This window comes from Chiloscyllium plagiosum, chromosome 25 (assembly GCF_004010195.1).
Source record: "Chiloscyllium plagiosum isolate BGI_BamShark_2017 chromosome 25, ASM401019v2, whole genome shotgun sequence".
NCBI classification, from domain to species: domain Eukaryota; kingdom Metazoa; phylum Chordata; class Chondrichthyes; order Orectolobiformes; family Hemiscylliidae; genus Chiloscyllium; species Chiloscyllium plagiosum.
In genome coordinates, this window is record NC_057734.1 from 22,968,335 (window position 1) to 22,992,206 (window position 23,872).

Sequence of the window (23,872 nt, forward strand, 5' to 3'; positions counted from 1 at the left end):
TGATGCATTATGGGAATCATAGTTTTGTTCCAATCTAACTACATCTCCCAGAGTGCACTGACAAGCAAACGGAACATTTTCCGTGAAGAATGAAGTACTGTTAGTGATGATTTGGAGGTGCTGGTGTTAGACTGGGGTGGACAAAGTTAAAAATCACATAATTCTAGATTATAGTCCAACAGGTTTATTTGGAAGCACTAGCGCTTGAAAGTACTATTAGTGAAGCATCATTCCAGCTCAAATTATTTAACTTTCAAGCTTCACACTGATTATGTCATTTAATAAAACTATTTAATAACCAAATTAAGACCTCCTTCATCAGGGCTTCCCAGTATATTTTACATTGGGGATAACGACAGTTTTTACCGTATGTGTGGCAGTGCAGTAACCTCAAACATTAAAACCAAATAAACTCGGGCTTTCCAAGTATTTTAGCCAAATACTTTGCTTTTTGGTAGCAGCAGTAGGGTCATTGATAAATGAAGATTGCCCACATACATTTTGAAACTAAAGTATCTCCTCAACTTTCTTTAGTTTCTTTTTTACTGTTGGTATTAGAGTTTTCATGCTTTTGATAATAAATTCCCAGGATCTGGAATTTCTAGCAAGGCCAGCATTTATTACAAGGCCATCCACTTTGTTTTGGAGAGGGTGAGCTGCCCTCTTTAGCAGCTTATGTGACTGGTCACTAAGAATTATGCCCTGCCGTAGGTTATTTGTTGTTACAAAAGGCCAAAGTAGCAAAGAATGGCAAATTCCCTTCCATCAAAGCCATAATGGACAAGATACGTTTTTACAATGGCCTAGTGGTTTCATGGCCAACATTACTGATGCTTATAATTCCAGATTTATTTATAATTGTATTCAAATTTTCCAATGCAATGATGGGATTTGAAGTCATGTCTCCAAGTCATTGCTCCATCCATTGAGATGTCCAGAAACATAACCACTTTGCTACTGTGCTGCAGTTTATAACCTCTGTTCATTTGTAGTATCACCAGTCTACAGGGGAAAAATGTTTGTACAACTTTACAGACCATTTCAACAAGTCTAACACAGTAGGCTTTGGAAGAACAGGTGCTGTAGTAAGTCACATCGCGCACTTTGGGTAGCTTTTTGATTTCCTTTGGTGTTGAATTTCATGCTCAGACTTGTGGCTTTTTCTCCTTTGATAATGTTTAATATTGCAGTCAATATTGAATGGTGTAAACTGAAACTTCACTCCACTCAGAGGGAATTAAATACACATGGTAATTGGACCTTACACAATTTGCTGTTTACTTTTTGAATTCATTGATCATGATTACAATTGACATTCAATGCAAAGTAATATAACCTGATATCAGTTACAGGTGAATGTATACAAGATCAATAGCTTGAACTACATAGTACCTTTAAGGTAGAAAAATTATCCAAGTTGCTTCACCGAAGCATGTTCAGATACTGAGCCAAAAAAAGGAATTTATATAGATGAGTAAAAGCTTAGTCAAACATATAACTTCATGGATAGGATCTTAAAGAAAGAGGTGTACAGATACCAAAAGATTTAGGAAGAGTATTCTGGAGTTTAAGGACTAGATGATTAAAGGCACGGCTAACAGTGATTAGATTATGATGGGGATACAGAAGGAGCCAGAGTTGGAGTAACATAAAATCTGTGAGGTTGCATAGGTCACAGGGTTAGAGAAAGGTGACACTGTGGAAGGATTTGAACATGAGGAAGTGAATTTCAAAGTCAAGGCATTGATGGTCAGAATTAATGTCAGCCAGCAAGCAGCTTAGGTTTCTTCTGGAAATGTCACCATCCCAATTGCTGCAGCTTTAAGACTGTGCTTTCTTTCAGGAGGCAGTCAAAGAAGCAGGTGTCTCCAGGATCACCACCCAATTAGCAAATGGGTGATCTTGAGAATGGGGCAGGCCAATTCAACATGTGAAATTGCAAGTGTCAGACAGAGTTCATTGACCCCAATTTTCTAACAGCATCAATCACCAACAGATTGCTGCTCTCACTCCTACTTTTCACATTACAACTGCCCTCCATATAGGATTTCCAAATCTAGCCTCTTCAGAAATGCAAAATGTACCTGATACTGAAGTCTTTCTTAGTGGAACAGAATTATCAGGGGAAGCCAAGTCACACTTTCTTTCCACAGTATTAGCTGCCATACTCAGATATTCCTTCATTCACAAATACATTGAAAAGCCCTGAACCATTTAAATAGTTTTTCAATGTGCTATTCAATGAGTGTGAGTGGTGTAAGTGCATAGAGTGGGAAGTACAGTGGGGTGGGGGTGGAGGGGGGGAGCAGGGTGATGAGGTCAGGTGGGGTTAGATGAGAATCAGGGAGGGGGTCAGAGTTTTGGGAAACTAGTCAGTAGTGAGTCAGTGATGACCAATCAATTGTATAGTTTCCAGAAATTAGACTAGATTTTAATCTGGATAGCTATTCAAGTAAGAAAATCAAATACCTCCAAGTCTCCAGCTCTAACTCGTTCATTCAGGATTCCAAGGAATTGGGGAAATTGCACTCTGGAAGTTTAAACTTCCTGGACAATTCCCATGGAGTCAGTGTGTCAGGACCTCAAGGAATCCTGACAGGTATCTCCGGGGTACCTTCAGTCTCCAACAATCTGGAGGTGTGAAAATCTGGACCATTATTGTATTTATTTATTGTGGGATTAAATGGATGAGAGAGAATTGGATGGAATGGAGAAGTAAAGTGACGCACAGAAAAGCAGCGACTTCTTTGCCATCAACATTATCCAGGCCGTATTTCTCCAGGAAATAATCATGCGAGTTAGCAACACTGCAAGAGCCCTGTGTGCTGTGAGCAAAACTCCATCAACCCTTGGAATATGCCTGCTAGTTGCTTCAATAACAAATTCAATTGCTTTGCAGCTTCTGCTGCTGGGTAGGTCGCCAGAGCACAGAGGTCACTTCTAGGAAAAGGAAGAGGAGTGAATACATTGGCATTACCTTCCAAGAATGTTTTTTCTAATTTTTCTCATCCCTCCAGCACCCCTTCCCATTCCCACACCTGTTTTGAGGCCATAATAACATTTGGTTTGCAGTTTTGGTTTCTAGCCAGTAGTCCATAAAATACAGGAATAGAAGTAGGCCATTCAGCCCATCGAGTCTGTGGCACCAATCGAACATGGCTGATATGCTTCTCAACCCTAATTTTCCTGCCTTCTTCCCATAAACTTTGATCTCCTTACTAACTGAGAACCTATCAATCTATCTCTTTCTTAAAAACATTCAATGACTTAGCCCAAGTAAGTAGTAGGGACCCCCAGGTCATTTTTCTCCCTCTCTCTCTCTAATGAGGGAGTAGTCCTATGGTTCTCTATGACTATGACTTTACATTTACCTTTAGTTTTGTGAAGTGAGCTGCTGTTTTGTTCCTAAATTCATTCCCATCCAGGATATAAAAAAGAATTGTACTCATCAATTGACACTGTGCAATACCACAAGCAACTTATTAGAATTAGAAGAAAATTGGTATGACAGCCTATGTTCCCTCTGTCAAATCTCAGGCCCATGTTCTGACAGCTCACTTCAACAGTATTGCAAATCATGTGGATTTCAGTGTAAGATTTGAATGTGATTGGTTCCTATTTCATATTCCTCAAGCTCACAAATCACAAGTGAACGTGTATTGATCATTGCCATTCAAAAGATAGCAAGAGAGTAGCAGTGAGCCAAAAAGGTGGCTCACCACCACTTTCTCAAGGACAATTTGGGTAATAAATGCTGCTTAAGTCAATAACGTCCACATCCAATGATCAAATACATGAGAAAAAATAATTAAAACATTGCCAATAGACAAACAAATACCGTTAATCAGCAACAATAAACAAACAGCATGGGCAGGCTGACTAATTTTCTCCAAATACTTTCAATACCATTTCTGTTCTCATCTTCAATCCTTATTACCATTGGACTTAAAGATTGCTACATACTAAAGCCAAAAACAATGATTACATTTGCTCTTACAACAGATTTTTTACTTACATAAACATGGTTTTCATTGGAGGCCTAAGTTAATCTGAAAATATGGAATTAATTGATTTGAAAGGTCAAAGTCTACCAGGAGTTCTCAATACGCACATGCTGACGATTTATATATCTTGCAGTCGAAACATGAACACAATAGAGGAACTGGTTATGGTAACTTAATATTTACACAGAAAATCTCTGTAGTGGATAATCTCTAAAAAGTAGAAACACCAAATTTGGGGGAGAAAAACCCATTATTTCTACGTTAAAAAAAAAGATTTTTATTTCTCCCAAAAAACCTTAACATGATAATTCTATATTTTTTAGAAATTTTTTGACAAGAAATTGGTTCTTTTTGGGAATTATTTACTTACTGATAGGGAGGGAAAAACATGAGAAAGTCAATAGAGAGTTAGAAGAAGGAAAACACACAGAAACTGAACATGATCGGCTAAGGGCACATTTACATTACAAATTTCGCATTGTTTTTAAGCATTATTCTGTGTAATCAGTGAAAATCCATGGACCCAAAGGATAAAAAGCTGAGAGATTCCCTTCACTCTCACTCTCTGATGTAGCCAAGCTACATCAAGGCTATAACTATTTGTGGACTGGATTTACTTTATAATTATAATACAACGTGAATTGAAGAGACTTCATAGTTAGGTTTTTGTTGTTTTACAAAAGAGATGTTTACCAACAGCAAGGTTTGTTTAAACATAATATTTACTTCTAACTTTTCTGGCTTGCTTTATTCCCTGTAGTGTTTTATTAAGTGCTAGCTTTAAGTTACTTAATCTTTTCTAAGTACCATTGCATATTTGGATTTTTTCTGATCACCTCTCTCTCGCAATAAACTGTTTATCCTGACTGTAACAGAGTCATGAGACACAGAATACCTGTTTCCACCATTGAACGTAATGATACCTTCTTTCTAAAACTTGCATATTTTCTCACTCTTCCAAATGCTCCTGTGCCTCACTGCTGGTTGCTAGCTTTGTTTCCACTGGTGATGCTCATCAACCCATCTTGAGCCACATCATCCAGTCTTAGGGCTTGATTTTCAATGGTAAGATGAGTACTTCAAGTCCAGAAATTTCATGATTTGGCAGACACACCTCTGTTTAAAAGGCCCCATTAGACCTAATTTTTGCCTGAGGCAAGCAAGGCCAAGCCGATATCAGGCCTGCTGATCCAAAACCAGATCCTAGGTGGTCATAAGGATGGACAAATGCCAACGCTGGTGGTTAGAAGGCTCACTTCACTCTTAGATATTTTTTGACATTGTTTGACCCTCATCTCTTATAGCTGTGCATGCTCCCACACACTCCAATGGCCCTTTATACCCATGTGTCATCTCCATGCCAACTTCTGCCCCCCATAGTCATGCCACCTCTATAGCTACTCAACTAGTACCTATCATGAACAGACTTTGGAGATTAAAATATAAGATTTAACAATCCAAAACATATCTGACTCAAGCAAATGATAATTGGTAAAATTGCTTTTCAAGAAACCCAGTCAAATTTTTAAGTCTGCTCAAGTAGTTAATCAAGTACAACAAACACATTTCAACTTAAAATCCACATAAAAGGCAGCTCATCATTTAAGAGCCTTTTTAAATTGTCAAAGTATTTATCAACATCATCAAATATCACCAAATATTACAGCTCCAGGCTAAGACTAAACCAATTTAAACAAAACACTATGATTACTGACAACTTTCCATTGTCCTGTTTACAACTCTGCTGTTGATCCCATAAAGTTTCACATTCATCCCAAGTCTGTTGTGAGGAAGGTGATTGTATTTTTTTTATGAATCAAGATGCTATGAATTAGATCACATGTCTCTACTTGCTCAGGTCAATGAAAGGCCCATTTTCATAAATCTTTACTGATTTCAATATTTCTAATGTTATACCGAGTAAGCATTAGTGATATTACCATTATAGAAGCAAGGCAACAAGACTTTTATGCTGATAATTGTGCTCCTTAATTGTTTCTATAGTTAAAAACATTTTGGAATAATTTGCTACTTCCCAATCTTTTGGTACCAGCAGTGTGTCCATGAGTAACAAATAGTTAACCAATTCCATAGGAACTTACTGTGAATGTTTTGAACTTGCTTGATGCAGACCTACTGTTCTACATCTATTAATATTTTAGTTTTGTGGCATTTATAGAGCTCTTTCTCAGAGTTCCTCTGGGTGGACAGGTTTGTAATTAATTTCAAGGATGCCAGGCCGCTGGATCAAATAAACTCCAATTTAAAGGATGAATCAGTATAACTGGAAAATGCCCATGTACCTCTTGCATCTACACATAAAAATTTGTTGGTACAACCAATACAAAATGATGTTGTGACAGCCATTACATGAGTACTGCACTGTCACTGGCAATAAGATCACAGGCACTGCAAATGCATGGGTGGTGAGTGTGCAGCCTGCAGCTGTAGTGGCAACAAACACAGTTTTACTGAGTAGGTCATGCAAAAGATGATCATAACCTTGCCAACCCCTTAAGGTCACTCCAAGATTCCACTGATTCCTCTTTTAACCTATACAAGAATCATCCACCAGAGGTTCTTTAAGGATGCATATTGAGTACTGAAGACATCCAGTCAACATAGTCAAGTCCAGAAGATGCTTCAAAAGAAAATTGTTGCTATTATTTGAAAACTTATCTTGTGGGTTCAGAAACAGGGGTAAAGTCACCTTAACCCTTGTCTTCCCTCCAACCTCTGACTATGCAACACAACTAGAGAGGTACTTCTGTGCTGGGATGGGAGTCATTCGTTTAGACGTCACAGGAACCCTCTTTTGCCTAACCCTTTCCCAATGAGGCAGCCACCACATCCAACCAGTTCAGGGCACAAGGCCAATGGTCCTATGTAGACACAGTGCAGGAAATTAGATCTTCTAGTCCTTATGCTGTCAAAGTCACAATGTTTTATCAACCGTCTCAAATCCTACGCACAGTCCTTTTAGAGTTCAAATCAAGGTATTATTGACTGCACTGGCGTTGCCAACAGAGATGGAGAGATAAATAGCTGTAGTTAGCCCGTGCCGCTCTGAGGCCACTAAACCTCATTCAACATTGAAGCCAGGTTCTGGGAGTGATGCTCTTGATGTAGACCTTCTCAGTAATTAGTATTGAGGCCTGCGCAATGGTATTCTTGATGCAAATGCCACCGCTCTGCTTGCCCTGACTTCCTCCACCAAGATCTCGATCCAGGAAGGTCTTTAAGCTTCACTTCAGAGAGCACAGAAAACTCACTTTAAGATATGCGCTCTCACTTAAATAGGCCTTGGGCGGCTTGCCTGAGATTGCACAGAGCAACTGGGCAGGATGCTCATTTCCTATTTATGATTGGAGGACAGATAAACTGAAAAGTGGCACATGATGGTTCAGTATATTGTAGTGTTGTTTGTTAGGCTACATAGCAGTAGAGTATTGAGTTCAGGAGTTGGGAGGTCATGTTGCGGCTGTACAGGACATTGGTTAGGCCGCTGTTGGAATATTGCATGCAATTCTGGTCTCCTTCCTATTGGAAAGATGTTGTGAAACTTGAAAGGGTTCAGAAAAGATTTACAAGGATGTTGCCAGGGTTGGAGGATCTGAGCCTCAGTAAGAGGCTGTACAGGCTGGGGCTGTTTTCCCTGGAGCGTCAGAGGCTGAGGGGTGACTGTATAGAGGTTTACAAAATTATAAGGGGCATGGATAGGAAAAAGAGGCAAAGTCTTTTCCCTGGGGTCACGGAGTCAAAAGAGGCAAAGTCTTTTCCCTGGGGTCACGGAGTCCAGAACTAGAGAGCATTGGTTTAGGGTGTGAGGGGAAAGATATAAAAGAGAGCTCAGGGGCAATTTTTTCACGCAGAGGGTGGTATATGTATGGAATGAGCTGCCAGAGGATGTGGTGGAGGCTGGTACTCTAAAAGGGAACTATTCTTGTGACTTCTTGATACTTTGAATTCTCAGTCTAAGCCAAGCTGTCCTGGAAAGCTGATCTGCAAACTCTGGATGTTTCCCAAAAGCGATGGATAAAGATCATAAAGATTTGCTTTGTTGTCTTTAAGGCACTTCACTGCCATCTTTGGAGTGCCATCGATAGTAAGGCCTAGTGATAAGTTGTCATTAGGACCCCACTGACAGAGTCTTTTCAGAGGAAAGTCATATAAGCACTTCAAATATTGTCTTAGGAGAAAATATAGTTTGAACAAAGGTAGTGTAATCATTACACTGCTGTGGCTGAACATTTGATTTTTAAAATAATCTTCTTGGATATCTGTGACCTATAAAAAAATTAGTTGAGAAGGCTCAGTTCTTTCAGCTGGAATTATTTAATGAAACAAAACAACTTGAATATATTTTAAATATCTTTGAACTCACTTTCTACACAGCATTGTAGGTCTACCTTTACCACAATCTCTGTAGTGGCTCAAGAAAGCAACTCAAGGGCAATTAGAGATGGGCACTAAATGCTGGGCTAGCCACATAAAGTCATAGAGTCATGCAGCATAGAAATAGATCCTTCAGTCCACGGCCACCATGTTCCCAAACTAAACTAGTCCCACCTGTCTGCACTTGGCCCATATCAGTCCAAACCTTTCTTATTCATGAACTTATCCAAAAGTCTTTTAAGCATTGTAACTCTACCTGCATCAAGCACTTCCTCCGGCAATTCACTCCACCCACAAACCACTCTCTGTGTAACAAATTGCCCCTTACATCCTTTTTAAATCTTTCTCTTTTAAAGTTTTGAAATCTCCTACCCTATGGAAAAGACCCTTGTCATTCACGTTATCTGTGGCCCTCATGATTGTATAAACCTCAATAAAGTGACTTCTCAGCCTCCTACTTTCTAGTGAGAAAAGTCTATGTCTTTCCAACCTAGTTTTATAACTCAAACCATCCATTTCTGGAAACAACCTGGTAAACCTTTTCTGAACCCTCTCTTGTTTAATAATATTATTCCCATAACAGGGCAACCAGAACTGAACACGGTACTCCAGAAGAGGCCTCACCAATGTCCTGTACAACCTCAACATGAACATCCCAACTCCTTTAATCAAAGGTCTGAGCAGTAAAACCCGGTGTCTCTGTGACACAAACTTCAAAGAGCTATGTACCTGAACCCTAGGTCTCTCTGCATCCCATGAATGAACAAACTAACGTGCCTTTAATGTAGCAACATGTTCAAAAGCATTATAAGAGTCTTACAAAGCAAAATTTGACACCAGGCCACAAAAGGCAAAATTAAGGCGGATGAGCAAACATTTGGTTAAATAAGTAAGCTTTAAGAAGCATCTTAAAGGAGCATATTTTTAATGATCTCATGGTCTTAAAGGAAGAGAGGAAGATGGATTACATTCTGAGGCTATTCCAGAGTTAAGGACTATGGCTGTTGAAGGCACAGTGGTCAATAATGGAGTTAATTAAAATCAGGGATCCTGAAGAGGTTAAAAGTAGAGGATTGCAGATTTCTGATAAAGTTATGGGGCTGGAGGAGAGTACAAACTTAGGAAGGTTGGCACCGCTGTGGGATTCAGAAAGAAAGGTGAGTATTTAAAAGTTAAAATTTTACTTAAACCATTCACAACGTATGTCAGCCAGTACCAGATGACAGGTGAACGGTAGTTGGAACAGAATCTTCTGCTCCCACAGGTGATGGTTCTGGATGTGGGAAGGTCACTTAACTAAGTAGGAAAACAGCATCCCAGACTATGATCACTTCCTATCTCTGCCTGTATTATGTACTGGGCTGGAAGGCTCAAGATCAATACTGTCCCACCATCAAATGAAGCCATGAAATAGAAATAATGATCAATTAAGAAGCCATTCCCACCAAAGATGCAATTATCTCCGTTCCAAGCAAGATGATAAAGAGCCAGCCTACCTCACTGGTAAACCAGTGCAGTTAAGGGCAGGAAGGGGTTATTTGAGAGACTGACATTTTGCAGGGGTGATAGTTGCTGGAAGTCACATTCCTGCCCTTACTTCCCTTCTCCTGTGACCAGTAACTCCACAATACCTGGCCTCACAAAAAAAGCACTTAACTGGCATGTTGGTCCATGAGGTGTTGGGTAACCTCCTGGGAGGCTCCACAGTTTTCACGTGGCGCTGCTAAATGTAAGAGCTATCAACTTCTGACTTGCTGGTAGTTCTGCTTTAGCAGGGTTTCACCTCTGGAGACTTGAATTTGGAGAAAAGCTCACCACGACCATTCAGACTGCCTGATTAGAGACATGAACAGCGGGAAGTCATCTTGGGTGTCACGCCAACTTTTCAGCCAATGTGTGAAACACATGACATCACCATAAAATTTCAGCTATGTTGTGATTTAGTAGATGAGGAGGCTGAGTATCAGCTAATCTCAAGTTTACAGAGGGTGGCAGATTAAGGTGGGTAGGATTAGTCAAATCTAAAGATAACAAAGGCATGGCTTAATGTTTCAGCAGCCGATGTGCTGATTGGTACTTCATTTTAGAATTAAATATGACACCATGTTTGCAAACAATCAGATTCAGTCTCAGACAGTTACTGAGGAGAGGAGTGGAGTCACTGGCTAGGGAAGAGAGTGCCTGGTGAGAACTGAAGATAATGGCTACGTTCTTCCCAATATTTCATTGGAGGAAATTTATACTCATCCAGTTTCACATATTGACAAGCAGCTTGACAATTCAGAGACCATTTAATTGTTCAAAGAGTTGGTGGTGAGCTGGGATGAGTTACTTATCTTATTCAACTTGTCTGCGCTTGTGTGAAACCAGGACCTGCAGATAAAAGCTTTCTGCAGCATCTTTCTTACTAATTTGTTTTTCTTAATTTCAGTTTCTTGTATGGTTGCTATATCAATTGTATAGTGCACTGGGTGGAATGGCCATATGTCCCTTTCCCAATACATACTCTGATATATATGCAGCATAACCCTACACATTACAGTTCTGAACACATATTCTGGGGGTTGATTTATAAATAATAAATAGCATGTACTTGAATCTGACTAATACATATAAACCACCATTTTGGTCACCTATCCGAATATTTCCATCTTTGTCTTGGGAGCTAATTCTTGTCTAAATACACTTTTGTTTGGCACCTTGCGATGTTTCTCCATGTTAAAGGTGCAATATAAATGAAAGTTGTTGTTTACACTGATCTTGCACAGGAAATGAAAAGCCTGAAATTCCAGCCAGAACAAACAGCCTAAAATTAAAGACCTTTCATATTATATTAAGTGATAAAATAACTGAAATGTATATATTTTAATTACTGAAGAAGGATCACATTAGCATATGGAGCTCAACTACTTAAGTGTTCTCAAAGCCACAAAAACTGTGATAGGAAAAGATTTACAGACTTGCATTTAGGAAAGCCTGCCTGATATCTTCAAACCCATCCCCCTCTGTGGACTATCTTATGTGACTAAGCTCTGTTCCTGTCCTCTTCAAGTCTGAATGTAAACTGATTGCAAACTGACTCATTCTCTTTAAGAACAAAACAATAGTATCAAGAACTTTAAAAAAAATCACTCAATTCACAAGTAATTGACTCATGCCTTACTTGCAACTGTACAATAAGAGATCCCACCCAATTTTGTGGTGTCATCGACATTTAAATAGGATGGAAGTTCTCCGGTCCATATTTGGCCACTTACTGGGGAATGCCATACAAGAAATCATAGGTGAGCATCCCTTTAAAAAAAACTCTCTTGACCAGTGAAGTGGGACTAAGAAGTAGAAAGCATGAAAAAAACACCCTTGATCAAAAGAAATGCCACACATCTTATAATAAAACTTTTTAAAGTCCAGCAGTTCTGAACCCTCAATTTATACAGCAGGTTAGATGTTTATCAAATTAAATAATTCAGATTTGATTTCTAACTCATTCCAAACTGATAAAACAACACCAAAGCACTGTGAATGAGAAACTGGAATAAAACCAGAAACCAGAAAACATTCAACAGGTCAGATAGCATCTGTGAAAAAAGAAATGGGAAGGACGTGAAATTGAATTTTGTTGATAATTGATCAAACACAAGAAAATAGAAAGTAAATAAAGGTGAACAAGATAGAAAGAGACAAATGGAAAACCCATGGGCAATGAAGAGTCATAGACTTGACACCTTAACTCTGTTTTGCTGTCCACAGATGCTGCCGGAATTGTTGAGTGTTTCCAACATTTTCTGTCCAAACATGTGGCTGTCTGCATTAACTGTACAGAACTTAACCAAATATTAGATAAGGCATGAAACAGTTCAAATCTTGACTAATATTTATTCATCATAATTGCAATTGGTTATGAGCACTTTATGCCCATTTATTGAATGTAGCTGATTTGAAAAAGTACACTAATGTCTTTGTATAAGAAGTAAACACCACACAGATGCTATCAAACTTTCCACGCTTGTGCTAATTACAGGAACTACGTCTTAACTTGTTCCCAATGGCAATGATATAGATACTGGTTGCTATCTTTCATTTCTGAGTCTGCAATTTAAAGTCTACAGATAGCTGTCAACAACAGTTGTACGTGTATCCTCATTGCCATTGCATTCTCAGTTAAAACTCTGCATTTTTTCTTATGGTTATAAAATAAAACATATTGTTATGATTCAAATGTCCAATTATTTCCTAGCAATCAATTACAAATTGTGTATAATAGACAAGCTGTGATCACAACACTATCATTCATTATTCAGCATGGATGCCCTTCCACAATAATAATGTGGGCTTGAGTACACAACCATAAGCATTCGCATCTGATACCAAACACAGATCCAGAAGAAAATAAAACATGACATTCTATACTTATACACTATAACTAGATCTTATCTCATATTCAGACAATTAAAAACAATTTTAAGTTGTTTTTGTGGTTTATGATATCAGCTCAGACTACTGTTCTCTAACGCTTCTGTTATCCATCATTTTATGGGTTTTCACATCTAGTCTTTATTTGGATCATCATTTCTTATAGATCTCAAACATCAAAGTATAAATTTAAGGACTACATTGAAATCAAAGATAAAGAGAATCACTAGCAAAATATTCTTATGAATACTGCACCTTAGTCTCACTGAACAAGTGCTGATATTTTTCTGGGAGAAAGTGAGGTCTGCAGACGCTGGAGATCAAAGCTGAAACTTTATTGCTGGAACAGCACAGCAGGTCAGGCAGCATCTAGGGAACAGAAGATTCGACTCCTGAAGAAGGGCATGTGCCCGAAACGTCGAATCTTCTGTTCCCTAGATGCTGCCTGACCTGCTGTGCTGTTCCAGCAATAAAGTTTCAGCTGATATTTTTCTCACTAACAAAAAGCAACAAACTCTCAAGCATTTCACTTCTTCCAAGAAGTCATGATATGGAGATGCTAGTGTTGGTCTGGGGTGTACAAAGTTAAAAATCACACAACACCAGGTTTTGGTCCAATATAACCTGGATTATAACCTGGCGTTGTGTGATTTTTAACTTCTTCCAAGAAGAGTTTTCAAGAGAATGAAAATATTTCTGAAACTCGATGGAAACCTTCAAGAACAATATTTCACATTCTTCATGATCAACTGTAATAAAAGGAAAACCTTTCAACCTCAGTTAGGTCCCCTACTTAGGTATAATTTACATTTTTCTTTTAGCCATTAAGTACTGTCATTTTTGTCTTTCCAGGAATTTTCAAATTTCTATACATCCATTCATCACCTGAATTGATCTTCATATAGTATAAAACACCTTATGTTTCTTTCCACTTCTTAAAAATCTCTAAAGAAAGTGTTGAACCCATTTGCAGCTATTTTAAGAAAACAGTCATAACAGTTTTTGGTAACTTGGCCTCTTAATTATTCTCCTATTTTCCCCTTCTTTTCCTGCGCACATCCTGACTTGTCCTCATCAATCTTGTAAAATCCAGTCTTCAGGTCATTTTGCAAGTTCTGACAAAGGATTACGCATGAAATTGAGATGGCTTTCCCATTCAGGTGCAGATTGACTATATGAGACATGTTCTGAGACAGAAACTAGATACTATCTTTAATTGAAAAGAGAAAATCCTGGAAGGACTCAGCAGGTAAGGCAGCATATGTAGAGAGAGAATCAGAGTTAATGTCCCAGGTCGGTGACCTTCCAGCAGAACGCAATGGCATTTCTGTCTCTATAGATATTGGACAGAGTTTCCACTGACTAACAACACAAGTATTGGGTGAATCAGAAGGTTGAAGAAAACCCATCATTGACTGAGGAGAGTGACTTTATGGACCGGTCCATACCCAGAGGTGCAGTTTGATTAATAGTTGGACTGTCAGTTTAGCAGGGAGTCAGTCAGTGACAGCCACAGCAGCAGCTAATTTTGTGCCAGGAATAAGGGTGTTTGAGAGGTGCAGCAGCCTGAGGAAATGGGTGGCCAACCAGGGGAGAGGGTGAAGGTCACAACACCGGAGGCTGCCTAAAAGAAAACTTCCTGGCACCTGAGGGCAGTGGCGTCAGTGGTGGAAGAAGAGGAGGTCTGGGGCCCTATGGTAGGGAATTGGAGAATTCAGCATAGCTGGTGATGGGAGGGGACCAATAGTGGGCTGTTCAGGCGGTTACTTGGATCCTGAAGGTAAATGTGGATGTATGGTGGCTGCCTGGTGAACAGACACTTTTGGGGAATTTGGACGACTGTTGTCAAATTTCAAAACACAGCATAGCAATTAGACCCAATAAACTGAAAATGGGGATGGATTTGGGAAACATATTTCTGATAATAACAGCACTTTTTATCTCAGTTATAATTCAACCCATTATCCAAATTTGTTCCTGATTTCAGTATTTGATTATTTTTAATGTCTAATAAAGGAACATATACTTGCTTCATTGGTTTTGGAAAAATAATGCATCATAAAGCAGTGGCCTTGGTTTAAATTGACAGAAAGCCTATTTTTTAACGGCACATCATTTACAGTTGTCGACAAAATTTAAGAAAGAACAGAAGAAAGCTCACCGTGGAAACTGCATCCTTTTGTGCAGTTGTCAGGCTCCAATAAAAAGCGAAGCGATCAAGTTGTGACTCTAGTTTCACCGTGACAATAATATCTGCCCAGTGTCTCCTGGAAACTAATGGTCTAACACAGTGCTTCATGGAATTTCCCATCTATGTAAACAACATTATTGGAGGAAGCATAGTAAGGGCAGGCAAGGGGGTCTGGAATATTTCCTGGGCAAAGTCTATGGTTATAAATCATCAATGTTTTTTAAAAACTCACCTTTATTTTCAAACTATATCTTCATCATGGTTATCCCAGGAGACTGAAACAAAGCACCACAAAGTGAAATATTACAGAAAGTCAATTAATTTTGGTTTGAGAATAATGCAGCCATTAGTTACATTAAATATCTATTTTATTGTGAATTTTATACAATAATATTCCTTTGGATTCAGGAAAATAGCAAGATGTTAGGAATTTCATCATCTCATTTATCCTGTTATCAAAGTCATATTTATCCTTTTACTTCATCACCATTGCTTGATCGAAATCCTGGAATGTCTGATTTAATATTATTCTGGGAGGATCAGCATCATAAGGGCTGTAGCAATTTGAAAGCCCATCATCTTTCTAGGAGAATTTGGGGTGGACATTAAAACTAAAAATGCAAAACTGCCATAAATACTCAGCAGGTCAAGCAGAATCCAAGAGAGAAAGAGAGTTCTGATGGTATGTTGCCAACCTGAAACAATAACTCTTTTTTTTTTCCTTTCCTGATGCTGCATGATTCTTTGAGCATTTTCAGTTTTTATTTCACACTTTAAGCAATGAATAAAAATGGTCAAAAAATGTGGTTCCTCAGCAATATCCATATCCTTAGCTCAAAGAGAATAACACTCTGTGGGTGTCAGGAATTCCATGGGATTTATAAGGTTTTAGGTTGCCTACAAAGTCTCCCTTCACTGTCATGAGTTAAGACAGCCTTAATCCAATTCATACCAACAAGCTCACAAAGCTCAAACCTGCTATTGTTTGTCACCTCAATCTCAGTCAGACAAGTTTCAAGGTTGGTATTGTTGTACAAGGTAATGGTTCTGAAAGGGTAAATGTTAGACACTGCATTAAACTGTGCTAATTTGATGACATCATACAGTCTCGGGAAAGGAAATCAGGGGAACAGCTTTGGATCTCAAAGGGATAGATGTGTCATCTATGTCTCCCAATAGTCTTAATAACAGGCAAATGTAACGTGTACCTAATTGCTTTTAAGCAATAGACTACATCTTGTTAAGACAAAAGCCTATTTTTAAGACTCACCAATAGTTATTCTTATACCACTGTAAACCAGATGGGCCGTTAAATCTAGTCAAAGAAACATGAATAGTGACAGTATGATCCAAACCACTAATGTTACACATTTCTGTTGAAATTAATATTGTTAAGATACTCCAGTAGGGGTCCTCTAGTGCTTTTAGTTTTAAGACATTTCTGGAACATTTGCTCTGTTTCTAACACGTGATATATCTGAATTGGGAATGTTTGATACTGAGAACAAGGCGCTGAAATGGCAGGTATTTTGTTCCTCAACATTCCCACTACCATGAATAAAACTGGCCAAGATAAACCTTACAGACACAAATATAATTTAAAACAATGGGTTGAATTTTACCAGCTTTCAATAGGATCTTGATTGTAGGCAAGCTCGTGGAGAGTGTATTTCTATGGTGCCCCACTTGCACTACCTTACATTCACAAGTGGCAGGAGAACTTGCCACTGAAGGGAAGTGATGTCAGACAATGATGCCCATATTCCATGTGTAAATGTTTCACAGATTTGCTGATACTGAAATCTTGACAACCAAGAAAGAATAATTGTCATGTTCCATAATGCTCTCCCATTACCATCACAGTGAACGTATTCTTAACATACTCAAATTTCAACCCTAGTTTGGCGACTCGTTCTTTTTTGTTTATTAGTGGCATCTGCACAGTCTCTGCCCTCAGAAGAGTGGTGTGAAAGACACAATCTTCCATGAGGGACTAGAGACCTTGATTCACTCCAGGTGCACCTTCCTCACGTGGAGGAGGATTGGTGCCAGGTGTGCAACTGCTGGAGATACCACATACAGGTCCTCCAGAAGTTTACACCTGAATAGGACTTTGTGAAGACTTCCAACCGTTTGTAATTTTACCCTTCATTAAATAGCATGAACCGCAGAGGAAGTTTGAATCATTAAGTTGCACATGCAATTTGGATTATGTAGGGGATGCTGGCCTCAGCAACATCAAAACAATTCACGATTAGTGAAAGATGACTACACATAACTCGAATCCACTGGGTGATGTTCACAAAGTTTGGGCCAGCAGTTATTTGTCTCTAAGCAATTATTTGTAGCAGAGATGCCTAGGATCAAGCAGAAACCTCTGTCTGGACGGTACTGGCATTGTTATGGGCCAGGCCAGACCCTCTCAAAACATTTCAAGAAAGTAGTCCATACCCTAACTTTGCTCGTTGTTTTAAGCTGGTGTAATGCGGATATTCCAGGAGGATGCAGTTGGTCAAACCACATAGGTTTAAATAAAACAGAATTTATTTATGAAATTACTGAATGAAGCACAAACAAAAGAGAACATAATACCAAATACCTTAATCTATCTGAAAACCCAACAGATCATCCCTACTTAATGATGCTGTTCCAAATACTTATAACAATCTCCATAAACAAAAGGTAAAATCAAACACAGGGTTTTACAGGAGAGAGACATCAGCTTGGACCTGCTTCTTTGGGGTCCAGCAGTTTTTTCAACACCATTGCTAAAAACCAACCCAAACCAGAGCAAAGCTGAGCTGGGAGAACTGGCCACTCCCCTCTCATTGTACAGGCTTTTTTTTTAACTTAAAAGCCTTTTATCTGAGACAGTATCTGTTAGCTATAATCAAACTGGCCCTAAAGCCCTTCAACTTAGATTTTTCAGAGTCTGTGTCTTTAACAACCTCCCTGAAAAAAAACAAGGACAACATAACCTTGTTAGAGGAGCCGCATCATCACAGTATGAAGCTCCAAATATGATCTGTATGGCAAGTTGATGTTGAGGCGTCATCCAATGTCCCTCATTGGCCCCAGTGGAAGAATGTGTTGCATTACAGAAATGCTGGACAGCATGATAGCATTCTGACCTCCACCTCTGGACAGAGCTTGGTACCAATGACTCTCTCTCAACTGCATAGCAATTTATAGAAAAGCAGCGACTGTGTCTGTCCTGCATCTTTGATAGGGAAGGAAATGACCCAGTGGTATTATCGCTAGACTGTTAATCCAGAGACCCAGGTAATGTGCTGGGGACCCGATTTCAAATCCCACCACAGAAGATGGTGTAATTTGAACTCAGTAAAGTCTGTCATTAAGAATCTAATGTTGACTGTGAAACCATTGTTAATTGTTGGAAAACCCCATCTGGTTCACTAATGTCCTTTAGGGAAGGAAACTCGCATCCTTACCCAGACCTACTAATAACTCCAGACCCACAGCAATGACTCTTATAGACAATAGACAATAGGTGCAGGAGTAGACCATTCTGCCCTTTGAGCCTGCACCACCATTTCTGTCCTAAATGGTCTACCCCGTATTTTTAAGCTGTGTCCTCTGGTTCGGCACTCACCTATCAGCAGAAACATGTTTCCTGCCTCCATAGTGTCCAATCCTTTAATAATCTTTTAAGTCTCAATCAGATCCCCTCTCAGTCTTCTATATTCAAGGTATACAAGCCCAGTCGCTCCAGTCTTTCAGAGTAAGGTAGTCCCGCCATTCCAGGAATTGACCTCGTGAACCTACGCTGCACTCCCTCAATAGCCAGAATTAACTGCCCCCTAGGTAATTAAGGATGGGCAATAAATGCTGGCCTGGTCTCATCCCATGGATGAATTAAAAAACACAGTGACTCAGTGGTTAGCACTGCTGCCTCACAGCGTCAGGGACCTGGTTCAATTCCAGCCTCAGGTGACCGTCTGAATGGAGTTTGTATTCTCCTTGTCTCTGTGTGTGTTTTGTAAGGGAGTTCTCGTTTCATCCCACAGTCCAAAGGTGTATAGCTTAGGTGGATTGTCCGTAGTTTCCAGGGATATGCAGGCAAGGTGGATTAGCCATTGGGAATGTGGGGTTACAGGGATAGGGTAGGAGGCTGGGTCTTGGTGGGATGTTCTTCAAGGGTTAAGTGTGGACTTGATGGGCCAACTGGCCTGCTGCCACACTGTAAGTATTTTATGATATCAAGAGGGCAAGCTCCACGGCAGGGGTCAGCACCATTTTTGCTTAAGGTCAATAATCCTCCACAATATCTTTGACTTCCAATGCTGCATTGTCTCCTCCCCTTATATGTTGCATTGCCCCCCCTCTTAATAATTATTATTCCCTCTTCATCCCAGCATGCTTCCTGCAATTCACCCCATTGAGGTCCCCAGTGCCAATGCAGCAGTGGCCCCTGATAACTCCCTGTCCCTTGACTTTCAGTGGGCAGACTCCCAGGACTGACCTTCAGGCACACCTCGACTGACTTCAAGGGTGAGATTTTTTTCTCAACATTGAGAATCTCATTTCTGCCAATCTTGCCATATTTTCCCATCTTACTCATCATTACCCATGTTTTTCAATTTCTGGGGATATTCCACCCAGTACATTTGATTATATTCAAGCAAATTTCCAGACTGCTCTGAAGTCTGCCAGTGCAGTTTTTGTTGATATCTGCAGCTTGGGTTATAAGTAACTTTAGCTGTCTCATCCAATGGGATTTTCAATACGTTTAAAAATCCATCTTCATGAAACTCACAGCTAAAATTAAGCATAATTCTATGGAAGTACAAAATAAGGTACATATAAAATGTTTTCAAAGGATGGAGCAATAGCTTAGTAAACATCTTTGTGCTCATTGAAATAACTTACCCATCATATGAGAAACTTACACCAGTTATTAGTTTTGTTGTTTTGTAATCACTGCCCTGACTCCTTTAAAAATTGATTAAGGTAATACCAGAAGTGTTTTGTTCTATTTAACCAGTTGACTGTAACTTAGTATTATTTGAATCAGCTATAAGTGCATGTCAAGGACTCTCATCCATATTTAACACAGCAATCATCGCTGTAACAAGCGAGAAAAGAAGTGCTGCTGCATTTCGACTGAATAAAGTGTCTTCTCATATTTTCTGGCCATGAATGAATACAAAAACAAATGAATGTAAAGTCTGCACCAGTTTGTTGTGATGGGATTTGAACCCATGATCAAGGCATCAGCCTAAACTTGCTATACCAGTGATATTATCATTACCACTGTGCTATCCACTGCCCTGATGACTGCAACTCACATTACTTATATACTGAATACCGAATCAACTGCAGCTCCAGAGGTCCAGGCAGCATCAAATTAGTGCTTCTGAGACTTAAGGGAGTTCCTGAAATAAAGAAGACGTGACCTCTGGACTCAGTCCGGGGTTTTTGACTGGCAGCCTATGGAGGATAGGTTTTGTCAGCAAGACTAGGAGTTACAAAGATCCCAGAGGGGCTGCCACCAATGCGCAAAGAGAACTCCCAAAGGAGGCAAACTGCTCCCTTCATGCCCTCTCATCAAATGTATTGAAAACAAAACTGTCTACACACTCTAATCCATCTTTTACCAGCCAGCGTATCATGATGCTGGAAATGGACTGTGGGCCAAAATTGCCCGCTGAAGGGCTTCAATAGGCATAAGTGTAGAGTGATTTGTTGACCTCCATATTATGGGGACCGGGACAGGGATGTGCAGGAAGGCTGTGGGTTACACCCCAAATTCTGTTACATGCCTCCCATAGAAATATACTCAAGGAGGCCATGAAATCCACATGGTGTAAAATCTAACTCAATGTCTAATGATTGATATTAGCATGTTATTATTACATGGTGAGGATATTCCATATATATCACATAAGCTATTACTCTTCAGGACTGTAAGGTAAGGGCTCTGTTTACCATTTTTAGCCATGATAAAGCTGGTAAGTAAACTTGTAGTCTATTATTCTGTCCACATGTATTAATTGCAGTTTTGTATAATGTATTGAGTAAAGCTGGAAGTTGCCTGCATATGTTGAAATTCACCCCATATCTTCAGATGATGTTGCCAATGGAAAGCCAATGTAAATGAGAAAAAGGAGGAGGTCAAGGATAAATTCTTGGAGAATTCTGAGATCATGGTGTGGGGTGGAAATTAGTCCATTGCTGCCAAGTGCTCTGGCTAAAATCAAATAGTTAAGAATGGACCCAAGCAAAGGTCCATTCTGAGCTAGACAGTGGAAAAGGTCAATCATGTCAACAGGTGAAGAAAGGATGATAAGGGATAATTCACCATAATCACAGTCACAGAGATATACTTGTGACTTCACTTGGAGCTGTGTCAGTGTTGTGGCAGGACCAAAAATTTGAGTGAAGGGATTCATAGTCATGCAGATGTAGAGTCACACCCTTCATTCCAACTAGTCCACGCCAACCATGTTCCCAAATTAAATTAGTCCCATTTGCCTGCATTTGGCCTTTTCCGCCAAACCTTTCCTATTCATGTACTTACCCAAATGTTTTTTAAATGCTGTAACTGTACCTGCATCTCATTTTTCTGGTAGTTCATTCCACATGCAAATCATTTGTATAAAAATGTTGTCCCTCACATCCTTTTCAAAACTTTCTCCTTTCATCTTAAAAATAACAAACATGCTGTATATCTCGATGACTCTATTTAGAGTATCTGTACATGGAAAAGGTATAGGAAACGTCAGATTTGTGACTGCATTAGCATTTGGACAACCGTCTGTAATTTCTATTACAGCCACATGATGGCACCAATACAACACACTGTTATAACTCAGTTCAGATCTACTAAAAGGTTTGATTTTCCCCAGGTTTATCACAGTTTTTTCAAAAGGCGAAACACTCTTATGTCAGTAAATTAAGTGCCCAAGCTATGGATGTGGTAAATTACAGTCACTGACCTGATTGCATGAAAACATGTAGAAGAGTGTTAAGCACTGAAATCATCTTCTTTGTCATTTAACTAAAGAGATCAAGAGAGTTCTGGATTACATCCACAACATGATGAGATCTCAGGCTTCTGCTAATATTTATAGGTAGACACAAATTGGAGTAATTTGAAGGTTGTGCTGTCTCATTTAACCTTGCATCCTGTGCAGAACAGTTTGACTTCATCTGTGTTATTATCTGAGAGTATGCTTGAGATTTTACACTCACCACTTAAGAGTTGCCACAAAAATAGAAAGTCATTGCCCATCAGACAAAACTTCACCACAATGCATTTGTTTTTAATTTCAGATTCATTTAGCAACAACCTTGGCTAGCACTGCAGTAATGGTGATATCAATAAAGTAGCAGAGAATAAATATTTTCTGTTATTAAAACAAGAAGATTTATGAAATTTGTAGAACACGAGACTGGACCTGAAACTAGAATTTTGATTTTCGTGAGGTTATTTTGTTGTGCTTTTATTTTTTAATTGAAGGATCAGAGAACACAATACTTTGGTCAAACTTAAATCACAAACTTACTCTTGGTTGTAGGTGAAAAGATAAAATTATTTCCAATCCAAAGTAAAGGGAATTTTTAAAAAAACTATCCAGCAATTAAACAGGGAAATGGTATTGTACAAATTGTGTTCATGACTTGAACAAACTTTTATCAACAGTTAGTGCTGGAGAAACACAGCAGGTCTGCTAGCATCTGTTGAGAGAAAATACAGAGTTAATGTTTCAAATCCAATGACCTTTCATCAGTTTTGGATCACTGGACTCAAACCATTAATTCTGCTTTTTTTTCTCAACAGGTGCTGGCAGATCTGCTGTGTTGATCCAGCACTCTCTGTTTTCAATTCAGATTTCTAGCATCCACAGTTCTCCATATTTAAACTTTTATCAATATTTTAACACAAAAAATACAATCAAAATCAATTCTACTTTCATTTTCTGTAATTGTTCTATGTGTGGTTTAACTCCTAACCTAAAGCGTTTAAAAATGTAGTGCTTATCATACAGTTTATGTAATCCAAAAGAACTCATGAGCAGTAGTATATTATAAGGTTCAGGTAATGTTGTAAATTGAGAGAACAAATTTGAAAGGCCTATCAATGTTATCTGACCCAATCATCCATGATACATTATTGCTTGTAGCTGTATTCATGCCTCCACATTTCAATCTACTATATCAGTACATTCACTACTTCAAATTATTTCTGTAATATATAATTTATATCACTTGGAATCATATCCAACATGCATTTATGTACTTGTTTGAGCTTAATTCCATTTGATCCACAAATTGAATGTATTAACATGTTCAACTGGCTACTGCACTGATGGATGTCCTGGGGTTTTTGTTTATTTATTTGCAGAAATCAAGGAAATTTTTCATTTTTTTATTCCCTTGGAGATTTAAACTATAGCTATTCAATTATTTCAATAGATTAAATAAATTATATACAGTCCACTGCTGGGAAATTTCCAAATAGTGTGTTGCTAGGAATTAACTTAATTTAGAAATTTGTTGGCAAGTTATGAATCAGAAAAATAACCCTAAAAATTGAAATATTGTCATGATATCATAGTGATTAACAATATTGATTAGGGACTGCAGACTGACAATCTTATCAAATTAAAAATCACACAACACAAGCAGCGCTCTGAAAGCTTGTACTTCCAAATAAACCTGTTGGACTACAACCTGATGTGTGATTTTTATCTTTGCTCATCCCAATCCAACATGGCATCTCCTTATCACGGTTATCCAGTATAGCCGTACAGTGATAATCGTAGAGGGATACACCATGGAAACATGATATCCAATTCATTTTTGGTCCAACTCATCCATGCCGACCAGGTAACCTAAATAAATC